The sequence below is a fragment of the Triturus cristatus genome, chromosome 10 (assembly GCF_964204655.1).
Source record: "Triturus cristatus chromosome 10, aTriCri1.1, whole genome shotgun sequence".
Classification (NCBI taxonomy): domain Eukaryota; kingdom Metazoa; phylum Chordata; class Amphibia; order Caudata; family Salamandridae; genus Triturus; species Triturus cristatus.
In genome coordinates, this window is record NC_140593.1 from 1094934659 (window position 1) to 1094947439 (window position 12781).

The window sequence follows — 12781 nt, forward strand, 5'->3', positions numbered from 1 at the left end:
TGAACCCTGAGCTGCTGTATGCCCTTCCTGTGCCAGGGAACCCCAGCGTAAGGCCAGGTAGGATCAACAGACTGTGCATTTCACCTGATTTCCATCTCATGTCACAAACAGCATATATCTCACACATGCAGTGCCAAACAGTTGTCTTCCTTCACACATGTACAGATAAGGTCAGAAATTCTTATGTTACCCTGTTGTATCTTATCTTCCTAAGGCATGTGGGTGTATATTTACACGTGTGAAGTGTATTTCTCTGAACACAACTAAATGGGGGCAATGTTGTGTATGTGGACAGAAAATGCTTCTTATGTGATTATTAAGGGTGTGATTGTTGAATTTTTTGCACATGGTATTGGAGGAAGAACATACTGTTTTTATTTGTTAGTTATGTTGCGCAACATTGTTTATGTACGTGTGTGTATGTGTGTGTGTGTGTGAGAAAAAGAGAGAGTGTGGGTGTTTTAGGTCATGCGGTGTGTCATGATGTGTCTCTAAGTTTCTGCACAGTTGTGAGATGTGTCATGTATTTTTTCATTCGCTTGAATATTCATATATTTGTCTATGTATCTGCATCTGTTTTGTTGACATTTTACTATATAGTGTAGATGTCTGTCTGCAGTGTGAAAAGTAATTTGACGTTTAGCATTGTGTCAGGAGTGTAATTCCCCACCTCTATTCATTTTCCATAGAATTTTGTGCCTTCTGAGAGAAGAGCTCCGTCTACACTTCATAATTATCTGGACCTCCTATGTTCAGGTCAACATGTTTGCATCTTTATTTATTTCTTTGGTGTACTCCAGAGGTTTCCCCATTAAGGAGGGGCCCTGTTGAGTGCACCACACCACTACCACTCACAGTCACTCTCTACTGCTTTTCATTTCCATTCCGGAATCTATTCCCGTGCCCTGAGCATTACTACAGGCTTCCAATTGCGATATTTTGAAGTACATTGTGTCAGGTGGTGCAGCACAGAGTTGCCCAAATCACAAAATACAACAGAAAATGCTAACAGATGCAGGACATGAACGAACGCGCACTTAGCACATGTTTCTTTCTTGATTCAATGATTAATGAAAATATTTCACTCAATATTATTATTAATGAGTGCCTTTATTGAAGAAATTGAGAATCTACTCATAAGTATGTGTTTAACCATGCCACTTTAGATGTTTCAATGGCATTTTGATTAATTAATCGTTTCTCTGAAGAGGAGACTTGACTTTCCTAAACATGTACTATAACGTATGACTAACATTTAATGATTTGTAATTTGAATTAAAACCATCCTCATATATGTGGAATGTGATTTCAATAGAAACTATAAATTGTATGCAATGTTTACACTAATGTTATAACTATCTGCATTTAAATATAGCTCTCAGTCCTAATAACACCTGATCAAATCAAAAGACCTACTGTATGCCACATATTGGGGGTCATTACAATGAGTCCGCCATCGTCCCGGTGATGGGGACCACCCGCCTATAAGGCGGCGGTACCACATATCAAATTACAACGCGGCCGCCACCACAGTAGCCGCAAAAGGCATTTATTACACTGCTGGCTGCAGCACCCGCCACAATGGAAACGAGGCAGGTTTACCTTTTCCCTGCACTACGTGGCAGGCACCACGCAGTGCCTGCCACCTGGTGCAGGGAAATGCCCCAAATGCAAAAAAGAACCGACTCTGCACAGGGGGGGGGGGGGGGGTGCAATGGGCCCCCAAAGTCAATCCTTGCCAGCTTTTCCATGGCGGATGAACCGCCATGGAAAGGCTGGCGGGGAACCAGCATCTTAATCTGACGGACGATGCCTGTTAGGCACCGCCACCATTTTGAGGATGCGGGGCAGTCCGACAGGCAATCATAACGATTGCTTCTATCAGACCCGTGGCGGTCGGGCTTTCCTCCCGCCAGCACACCACCCCCATCATAATCTGGTGGGCAGTAATTGGCCTCACGATGGCGGTGAACCCGCCACCGACAGCCTGTCAGTGGCGGGTTCACCGCCATCGAAATCAGGCCCATATTCTGAATTAAATAACATGTACTATTTATTTATATTTAAATGTCCACATGCATAACAAATGTGCACCATTGAACTAATGTTTAGCTTGACTTAACAGTTTAGGCCTGTGTTTCACCATGCTTCATTTCATTAAATACTGTTTCCATTTTTTGCTAACAAGACATTTCTGGCAGGTATTCACATGCATTGTTAATTTAGAACAGATACATTACTGTACTACAGATAAGGGAAAAGAGCCTGAGAAAAAGACCTTGATGAAGGTTCATAGAGAGCCAGAGCGCTAACTGAATGGACTCATTTTACAAATGTTACAACCTACATTGGCCTGAGAAAGAGATGCCGTTCCCATGTCCAGTGTAGGACAATCCAGCTATGTTGCAGTCTGAAACTTTGGGATTTGACGATGACAATTGACCCCGGATGGTGTGATCAAGGGGGTATTGCCTAAGTGGACTTTACAGGTTATAATATGCTGTTTCCCCAGGCCTTACACACAGATGCTTTGCCGGCTTCTTTCAGACCTTTCCTGGGCCCCTTTGAGAGTCTTGCCAGACTGCCCTGCCAAACTCCCTTTCTATAGACTCTATGAATATCTCTCTTGAGGATTTCTTGCAGACACCTTCCTAAATCCTTATTTCCCGAATGGACTATGAGAGGTTTAGACCTCAACGCTTCCCCTTTTGATTCCTCTGATAGAGCGCAACTGATAGAGCGCTTACAGCACTCTAAATTGTATGGGTGCACTATACTCATGATTGAAACGCACTCACATGTATTTTGTCGTTTGCAGTGCTTTATAATTATTAAGATGCATTTATTTACGTTCTAGTAGAATTGAAATTGTAGTGCGCACATTCAAGTAGGATTTTACATGTATTAGAGACATTTATAATTCCTGTTGTTGTTAGTTTCTTTTCTCCTTGGTTGCTCAAGAAATATTTAAATGAATCCTTTTTGTGCTCGAAGACAGTGTGTTCTCATCCTACTGCAGGTGCAGGAATTTGGCCTCGTTATTCTTAGATTTAAGGAGCTACCCGGAATGTCTTTGAAGAAGTCTGGAAGGCGAGAAGGGAGGACTCCCTTCGTGCCTGGCCTATCTGAAACACAAGGCCACTGGAAGACGAAGAAAAATTAATTAAAGCTTCAGTGGAAAGCTACCCAAAACATTGTAATGGAAAGTTTTATCACATGACGTATTAGGGCTTAACTTGGTCTTTTTGTATGATGAATAGGGACAGATTCGAGAGACTTCTGCTAACTTTCAGAGGAGAAGGAGCATCTTAGAGCGAGCTTCATAGCTTTAAGCTATTAGACCTATTTGACATGAGTACTTCTTAGGAAGTCACATGTGCTGACACCTTTGGGATATGACAAAAAAGAGAGATTGGTAGGATCCTCATTTAGAGTAGTGTAGGGAAAGATATTTTTGTTTTTGTTTTCCTCCCAGATGAAAAGAGAATTGGACTCAGCTTCTATTCTATGCTGTATTCTTATTTTGGAGTTCATCACTTTATGCCTTTTATGCCGAATGAGTTATATTCGTAGACTCGGCTCAGTATTGATTTTCATGTATCTATATACTCTGATATTGAGGTGTGTTTATATTCAATTATTTTTGGCCTTATAATAAACCCACAAAATTGAAATTCAGAGTCTGTGGTCCTTTAGAGTATGACTAAATTGACAGTATAACCTTGAATTGTTTTACTCCCCTCACCACTTTTAGCAAGCAAATAAAAGACCATCAGTCCCAGCTTTAGCAGAGAAAACAGGGAATACAAGTTGGCGTACTCACTTCCTAAGTGTGTCTTATTTCTGACCTATACAAGACTCTTGACAGAGTTTCTGAGATGCTAACGCTTCCCTACTTGATTTCTCTTTGTTTCATACTGAATTCCTTCACAAAAATTTCCTGATTTTGAGTTCACTTAGTATCTAACTGTCCTCTAGACTTTGGAATTCGAGATTACTAATGTATGGGAAAGAGAGTTTCAGAGTATTTTCTGAGCACCAGATTCTGATGCTACTCTTCTGTATTGCCGCGACCGAATTGCTTGTTTGTTTAATACTTGTTTGCCTCAATTTCTTCAGGCATCAGGGGATCCCAGTCGTTATTTTGTATCTTTACAGCATGGTATTGTGAGTTGTTTATTTGAACTTGATTATTAATTTGTAATACACCTTTTGAACTTGGCTACTGATTCCTGGTCCTCATTGTGTAGCCAAGTGGGTTGCACTGTTAATTGAAAATTGATTGAATACTATGTACAACTCCCATCACCTCTCAGTCCGGTTAAAAAGGTCCATCGGAGGACCAAAGATAAGCAAATGGGACCAGAAAACACTGTATCACAGGTTTATTTACACCCAGATCCTGCCAAGGTCCTGTTCTGGTTGTTCAAGCCCTCCAATAGCAGAACTACTCCATCCAACCCAACATCCCTTTCAATGAACTAATAAAGTCAAAAACACAGCAACTTTAAACCGAAAGTGTGAACATCAACTGCAGTTCACTCTACAAAATACTTCACAGCAAAATGTAGTCAGGTTCTTCCTGTCTGGGGCCCATGCCAGTTGGTCACATGGTGTTATGTTATGCTATGTTATGTTGATTTGCATAACGCACTAATCACCAAAGAGGGTATCCAGGTGCAAGCCCAATGCCAAGAATGAGACCTGCAAACCATATCGCAGGCCCAGCCTTTCCAGTTACAAGCGACAAGAACTTTAACAGGCACCCGTAAATATTAAAATATTATGAGCCAAATTCTTGCTAACTCTCAAAATCTGGACTTCCTTTCACTACCCTACTTCGATAAGCGAAGGTTACCAATGTTACAGCCATAATTCCAGTATGTTTTTTTAGCCTATGTTTGAAGATTCAGACTGAGACTCTGCCCAGAGACCTACCTTCCAGCACCTTAGTTCTGCCTGTGAACCACCATCAAAGCCCATCTGGGATGCTAGTTAGGAAGTACCGCTTATAGAAGTTTGGTTCTTCCCTGTTTTGCCTGTGCTGCTCCTTGCTCTGCCCCAGGGACCCTGCTTGCTCCTGGATGTCGAGGAAGAGTAATCTGACTACAGTCCACCACCTTGAGTCTTACCACGAATGCCAACATATATTTAACCCCCATATGCCTATGTTTCTTCTTCACCGAATGAAAGCTGCAGCTCTGATGTTGCACCAGTAACGTGCACTCCAAATCTGTCAGCATTTTCAAATTGGATGAAGCCACCTAATGGACAGCGTCTTTATTGCTGTAGTTGAGCAGGTGGAAGATCACGGCTGAAGTGGTGCCCAGGTGAGCGTGGGCGTTGGGGGTGGGGCGGTGGTGGGTGTTGAGGCTACGAGCTCTCCCTCCACAAAGAATAGAGGCTTCTTTGTTTCTGGTTTTCATTCTCCATTCTAACACAGACAGTTCCATGCTCCAGTCCTGAGCCTTTTCCATTTGGACCTCCATTAGTCTGTCCTACAGATGAGTTCTAAGCTGCCTATCCTCAGGCTGCCAGGCCAGTATTCTTGACTTTCCATGCAGGCTCATCACTTCCTGCTTGAGTGGGGTCCCCTTGCAGTGTACCAGCGCAGTTGTAGTCTACATGTGTTTTACCCTATCACTGACTGTACCCAGGTCTGCCTCTGATCAAATCACTGAATTACCTCATGCCTAAAATAAATAAAATAAATAACCTAGGGCCAGATGTATGATGCTTTTTCAGCTCACAAATGGTACAATGCGCACTGAAAAATGTACAAACCCCTATTTTTGGTACAGGAAGCTATTACCGAATAGTAAATTGAGTTTGCAAGTTACTATCTTAGGAGTGGGAGTTCAACTTAAGGGCGTCCCTTCCTAATAGAGAGTCGCAAGGACATCTCTGAATGTTTTGCGACCGGAATGCGGTCTCAAAGCATTCATACTTTACCAACTCCGTGAAGGAGGTGGTAACACTATTCGCATATGGCAAGGGGTCCCCAAGGGACAAGAAAGGAAAAGGAAAAGTTTCCTTTTCATTTTTTAAGAGCAGGCAGTGGTCCCAAACTTTTAATATTCCTTTTTTAAGTGCATCCCATTTCGTTTAAGGAAAACAGTTGCATTTAAAAAAACATTAAACTGCTTTATTGAAAAAGCAGTGACAGACATGGTGGTCTGCTGACCCCAGCAAGCCAGCATCGCTGTGAGTTCTGGCCGTTCCCAATTGGTCGCAAATTGTGACCTGCCACATGAAAATTAATGAGGCAGGTCCCTTGCAACCCATTGGGAATCGCAAACAGTATAAAACACATTGTGGTACATAGCTATTTGCGATTTCTCAATAGCGAATCGAAAAAATGCAGTTTTAGGAAATCGCAAACCGAAGTCTATGTACATCTGGCCCCTAGTGCTCCAATGCTTTTGTGCCGGTTCCGCTGTGTAAAACTGCAAAAAACAGAACAGTGTCTTTCTTTCTGCCAAAATTAAAATGTGAGTTTATAAACATGTCGGGGTATCACCGCAGTTATTGTTACTTTACATCAGTCTTCCCAAATGGTCTGTGAAAAATATTTCTAATTTCTGGCCGAGAACCTTTCAGTTGGAACTCGCCATTGGCCAAAAACTTTATATGAGTGCATGAAAAGTTACAGATTCAAACGTTAAGCAGGAAAGGAAGGAAAGAACAAGAATAGCGATACAGCTCTTGTGTTTTCCTACAAAAATCTCTGTTTTACCTTTTTCATAGTTTGCCCTGTATCTTTTGTGTGATAGGAACAGCAGTGTTAAACAGTAAAAAAAAAAGAACACAGCCACAAAATGTGATCTGAAAGCCCACTGTGGCCCACTTAAATCCCTTAAGTAGGACGTCACTGGAGTATTACCTTTTTTATGCCTCAGCAGTTCTCCTTTACACTGCCCCAGCCTAGGCTGTGCACCCGGCCATGTCACTTCCTGTGAGGCTGCACGGTCTCCTGACCACCTCAGCATCCCTGGAAGTGCAAACCAGCCCTAAAACATCCTGGGGCGGCACTAGTGCTACAAATAAAAGGAAAGAAGACCTCCCACATAGGTGGCGGAGATGAACTTTTATTTATTTGAAACAGATCGGGCTGGAGTTCCCCTAAGTTGAATTATGTGGTATTATTACAGATGTGCATGACTTTGGCGTGCAGAGTGCAGATGGAAATTAACATCTTACATGAATGATATGTCCCGTTGTGGTATTGCTTGGATAGTTTACACATTTTATTTTACCATCCTCCAGCTAAAGAGATTATGGGGAAGGGACAGCCTGGCCACCCATTGAGTCCTTCATTTAAAAAAAAAAATTAAAAAAAAAAAATGTTTGATTTCAGAAGCTGGTTCCTTATGTTCTGTTAGCAGAGTGCAAAGACATCTGCTCATCGAAGTGGGGCAAGAACACGAGGTCCTGATTCACAAAGAACATAGGAAAAGTGCCAGCAGGATTACCACTTCCTGCACATACTTTTCCTACATTCTGGGATTCACAAATTTCCATGAGTATACCTGGAAAGTGGCGCTAGGTGAAGGTTTACAGGCATACATCTTGCAAGGTCATGTGACATTCCCAAAGGGATCCTATTCCCGCTTGCGGAGTACTCCATACGGAGAACTTCGTGGAGGGGCAATTTGATCCCCTGTGCCAATGCGCATTTATTTTTCTCCACATGGAAATCCTTTTTTCCACGTGTAGAAACTTCTTCCTTTACACTTCCACCAAATACGGATGTAATCCACTCCCCTTCTCAGCCTGGAAATGGATGTATGCCTTACCGTGGCTGGAGGAAAAGTAAGACCCTTTCCAGGGTGGTAAGGAGGTTGGGAGGAGTTTGCGAATCCAGAGAAAAGTCCAAGGGGCATATGTACAAGGACTTAATGCCACCAGAACGTCTCTTTTTAAGACGTGGTGTTAATTCCATCACCTTATTTACAAGGAGGCGTTAAGCCACTTAATGTCGCTTAACGCCGCCTTGTAAATAAGGCCCCCTTTCATGCTACACTCAGGGTGAAAGGGGCGGGCTATGTGGGTTGCGGTGGGTGTTATGCCGTAACATCCTTTGATTTTGACACTGCCCCTAATTTACAAGGGTTGCATAAATATGGTGCAGTGCCAAAATTAAGATTAAAAAAAACCTGGTTTTAACATGGCGAAACGAGGAGAAATGTTTAATTTCTCCTAGTTTTTGCTGTTTCTATGTGTGCTCTATTGTGCAGCAAACATAGAAACAGCAACGCACCATGAATCTATGTTTATGTGCAGGAAGGTGTGCCTTCCTGCACATAAACAATCATTGCAAAAATGACAATTTGCAACTTCTATGTGAGCTGCACAATGCAGCACACATAGGAGTTACAAATAGCCATTCAGGAAAAGACCCCTTCCTGCACATAAGCAATCATTCCCTCAACACAGGCACCCTTTCACTATGGTGCAAGGGTGCCTGCGTTGGCACCAGTCAGCTTAATTTAGCGCTAGGGAAAACGCAGGTGTGCGCAGTGTCATTGTAAATACGGCGCATCCTGGCGCTTTTTAACTGACGGAGCACGGCGTTAACAATTTTGGAGCTATACTGCACTTCCTCAGTTCATTGTGCATATGCCCCCAAGTTTGCGGCAATTCATAAACTTCTAAGGCTAACCAGGTCTTGAAATGCCCGCTTAACTTTCCCTTGAGTTGATTTACGGGTGCGGAGAACTCGACACTGATGGCAGAGATACCTCTGTCTAATGGTAAATTCAGTCATAAAATTATGATTATGATAAAATGTACCTTTGTGAATGGGGTTCAAAGTACTACTTCATTATTTTCTATGCTGAGGTATAAAATTCAGAAACCTGCAGTAATACAGTACCCCCCTGTTTTGAAAATAATGGTTGTGGCATTACCAGTTATAATTATGGACTGTTCTACACATCAGCCTTAGGGTGATCTTCCCCTAAACGTTTTGCCTTTTTTTTTAACTGATCTCGTTTCTGCTGGCCCTAGGACTCTGTGCACTTTACCACTGCTAACCAGTGCAAAAGTGCATGTGCTCACTCCTGAAAAAACATGGTAACATTGGCTTATCCCCAACTGACATTTTTAATTTACTTATAAGCCTCTAGTAAAGTGGTACTAAATGTGTCCAGGGCCTGTAAATTAAATGCTACTATGGGCGTGCAGCACTGATCGTGCCACCCACGTAAGTAGCACTTTAAAGATGTCTCAGAAGGCTCCAACAACCTTGAAGCCAGCACCAACAACCTTGAAGCCAGCACCATCTGAGAGTCCACCCTGCCAACTGGTGCCACCCCAGTCCTGGATCCTTGGAAGTGGACGTTAGCTGCAATGCCAGCGTCTGCGGATCCAGAAGAACCAACACATCTCCTCTGCTGAGTGGTGTAGCCCTGAGCAGAACTGACGCATCGCCACTGCTGCATAAATTGGTTCTGTCACATAGACCGGCATCACATCACAGCCCGTTGCCCCATTGGGACATCCCCTGCGTGGCACATCGTCGCCACAGGCCCTTGCATCCCTCATCAATGGCAGGTTCAACAATGGCACAAGACTCCACATCGCAGCATCTCAGCTCCTCTAAACCTACTCATCGCCCTGACTGTGTGATGCATCCTCAACGCTAGACTTCACATCGTAAGCCCTCATCAACAGGATCCTCGATGGCTATGCAGAACCTTGCACCACACCCTCGCCGTAACCCTCTCGGAACCAACGCATCGTTTCATCAGCGCAAGGCATCTTCGATGCGGACCCTCGCAACGCTCCACAAACCAGGATTTAAGGGACTTTGGTCAGTGGGCCTAAGTCGGTCCCTGTAACTTCCCCGAGCTCCATCGCGGTTGGAAAAAACATGTGACATCCCAGTACGGTGCTACCAGATGTCCACAGTTGGTGCTTTGTGCTTTTTATCGCTATTTTCACTGAAACCTTTAAAATTGCATATCTCCTGGTTCTACTGATTGGATTTTTTTCATTTTGGTCTTGTTTTATTAATTTAAATCTGTTGTGGGATACATTTGTGGTGTGTTTTCACTAAGATACTGTTTGAAGTGTTGCACAAATACTTTACACATTACCTCTGAGATAAGCCTGACTGCTCTGTGCCAAGCTTCCCGAGGGTTGAGCACAGGTTATTTTAGGGTACACTTGTGACTTCACCCTGAGAAGAATTGTGGTTGCTGCTTGAGAAGGGTCTAACCCTCCCTACACCAGTAACCCAGTTTTGTGCGGGGACAGGTTGTTATAGGATCCGTAGAGTCTAGTGAATCCTCTGTTCTTCGCTGTTCCGTCAAGACTACTAAGACTAGGTAGAAAGGGCGGTGTCAGGTGTAGCAAAGTGCAAGTCAGTGGTATCAGCTGTTCCCTCTAGCAACCACTGTAATGAGAGAATGTGGCTTACAACCCAGAAACATTTACCACTGTATTATTGGTTATAAAATACAACTCTGTGCAATACATCTCCCATCACTGGGTTCTCTGTGGGGCATACATTACACATTTTTCATGCAGGGTATATGAACAGGAAGGCCTGATCACAATGTATTTTGAAAAGCATATTGTAAAGTATTTGCTGAAGATTAGGTTGGTGTTTGAAATATTCTTGACAAATAGGTAAGCCTTCACTTAAGTTTAAACTGTGGTTAATGCTTTGCTTTAGAACTATGATATTTGCTTCTGTTAACCATAAATCTCAGGTGTGTAGCACAGGCCCCTGCAGCTCCTGCAGTGCAGGCGGGCCCTCAACCCTTCTTCAGAAAGAGCTTTGAGCATATCCATCAGAAACATTTTGGGAAATTAGTGGCAAACTGTGTGATTTAAACATTGTACGGCTGCTGTAAGGACAGAAACTAAATGCCCTGACTATGGTTTTCACAATATTTTGTCCGAGGGGAAGGATTCTCATCGTGTTGACCCTGGCAGGGTTATCTAGATATTAAACCATTTTTGAAAGATGAATATTCTGTTGTAGCAGCCCTCTGTGACGTGGCAGATTATATTGGATCCTTTCAGATTCACAGTACTGCGGGTTGGGGGTATTTGCAGCCCTCTGTAGCCATCAGATTAACCTAACAAAATATCTGTCTCTCGCAAACAAAATATAGATCTCTAGAGCAGCAGCTATCTCACCAGCCTATATTTCACAGCAGGCCAGTGTAAGCTGAAGCAACGTCAATCAAATGTAAGTTGTACCTGACTTGTGATGACTCTGCCCCAGCATAATAGGCTAATCAACGCACTATGCCATATTGGAATCTGGGGTTTCATGATTAGACATTGCCTCTGAATGACGGGTAAGTTTAGGTAGTGGCAACCACATATGTATTGTGAATAGGAAAGGTCATAAAAGTTGCTGGCTTAAGAAAAACATGACTCAATGACCTGCACAGTTGTACAATCTTTTCACACAGCAACTTTGTGTTTGACATACCATATACGAAAGATGTTGGTCTTGGTCCTTTCTGCAGGGCCATCCCTAAACATTTTGGCCTCACCATTCTGTCTTCTGAGCCCATTGTGTTGCCTTGCAGGACTCTGTGCACTTTACCACTGCTAATCAATGTTAAAGTGCTTTTGCTCTGTCTTTTAAACATGGTGAAATTGACTTTCACCCAGTTGGCACAATTCATTTATTTGTAAGTCCCTGGTAAAGTGGTACTGCATGCACCTACGACCTGTACGTTGATTGCTAGTAGTGGGCCTGCAGCACTGATTGTGTCACCCACTTAAGTATCCTCCTAAACATGTCTCAGGCCTGCCATTAAGGCCTGTGCGCGCAGTTTAAAACCGCCTTTTCGATCTGGCCAGATAGGCCACCTCTGACTTGATGAGGGAAAGGATCTGTCACCTACCACACTTTCATATCACAAAGGCTCTGCCTGGGCACACCCACAAAGGGTTTGACACTATTCTTTTTGACCCCAGATAAGCTGGGGCCAAGGTAGGAATGCAGAAAATTCCAAACACCTCTGGAGGTGGAAACTTCCAGAATCTTCTCCTACTAGAAAGCAGTCACCAGTTATAAATAATATAATATAAATATAATAACCCTCAGACCCAACTCTTCAGTAGACCTCTGGACCTGTAGAAGACTCAGAAGGACCTCTGCTCTGTGCTGCTCTGCCAGAAGGACTGCCACTCAGATGCCCTAATACCCTCTGCCCTGCTGCCTGGGAAAAGGACTGGACCTGCATCTTGATCCCAGGACCACCAGAGTGACTCCAGGGTCTAATTGTCTGGCAGCACCTAAACTCTACTTGTTGTGACTCTTGCCTCCAAAGAGGTGCCACCCCACTCCTGGACCATTGGAAGTGGGCCTGAAGGTGCTCTGCCTGCCCAGCTGTGGTCCTGTGAGCAGAACCGATGCAGCGCGACACATCGCCTCGCGGCCACATTGGCACCCGTCGCCAGACTCCACATTGCAGAGCGCAGTCTCCTCGGAACAGCCACTGTGCGACGACCCTCAATGCAGGCCTTCGAAATACAAGCACCTCATCGACAGCATCCTTGACAACAATGCAGGACTTCGCATCACAGCTCAGCATCTACATCAGAACAGCTGTTGCCCAATGCATCCTTGATGTGGGATCTCGCAATGCTCCGCAAACCAGGATTTAAGGTAGTTTGTTCAACGGGCCTAACTCGGTCTCTGTATCTTTGGTCAGCCTGAGCTTGTGACTTTGTCCGGGTCCAGCGCAACCAGTTAACCACGGTTGCTCTTTGTGTTTTTAGGCACTGGTTTTACTTAAATCTTTAAAAT